This window comes from Apodemus sylvaticus, chromosome 7 (assembly GCF_947179515.1).
Source record: "Apodemus sylvaticus chromosome 7, mApoSyl1.1, whole genome shotgun sequence".
In the NCBI taxonomy this organism is placed as follows: domain Eukaryota; kingdom Metazoa; phylum Chordata; class Mammalia; order Rodentia; family Muridae; genus Apodemus; species Apodemus sylvaticus.
This window is the reverse complement of record NC_067478.1, coordinates 65,113,395-65,114,410: the sequence shown is the minus strand read 5'-3', so window position 1 is coordinate 65,114,410 and position 1,016 is coordinate 65,113,395.

Genomic DNA, 1,016 nt, shown 5'->3' with positions numbered 1-1,016 from the left:
GTTCTCCTGAAGCAGGCACATGAAGGGACCCGTGATGAAGGAGCTTTTGCTAACAACACGCATGTGTTGGTGTGCTTTGCATTGCATTGTTGAGTTCCATTTGTCGGGGCTCCATAGAGAGAAATGCACCACAAAACTTCCGGTGGTGTGCTGCAGAAACCCCTTGGCGCTTCCTTGGACTTCTTCATCCTTTTCCTTTGGTCAAGCACACAGACCATTGGAAGATCACAAGGGTAATTAGAGGAGCCCTGGGCAGGAGTCCAGAGCCTCAGACCTGGTTAACATGCATGTCATCAAGTGCCTTTCCAGACCTCGGTGACTCATCAGACAGGAACAAGAATGGCCGCCCCAGTCACCACATCCACCACACCTCACACTGGCTGACACAAGGAATATGTCCAGACCCCATTCCATACTTGCCCTTATGAGGAACATGTAAGGGACATGCCACTATGGCCCCTACTGTACAGGGGAGGAAATGGCAAAGGAAGGCTGAGTGAGAGAGGAAAGACACGACATTTCCACAAATAGTAATGTTATGGCACTCAGAGCACGGAGGCCTTCAAGGGGTGGCTCAGAAGGAAAGAGTGCTTGCTACACACGCCTGAAGACCTGAGTTCAAATCCCCATTGGCTTGGTCTCGTGGGCACCTGTAACCCCAGTGCTATAGTGGCAGAGACAGGAAGATGGCAGGGCTTGTTGTCTGCCAGTCTAGCTCCAGACTCAGAAAGAGATGATGTCTCAAGGGAATGAGGCAGAGAGTGACAAAGCAGGACGGCTAGACTCCTAGAGGTGCATAGCAAGACTCTGCCTCAAAGGCGAGAGAAGGTAGGAGGAAGCGATCCTAAATAAATTATCAGACAATTCACAGAAAGGCATGCAAATGCCTCCCCCCCCAGCCCTCTGAAATGCTTCCTAACAAGGCACAGATAAAAGAAATGCAAATTCAAACTGCTCCAAGATATCATTTCTCGACTATCAGATTGGCATAAATCCAAAAGTTTGGCAACTCTCCT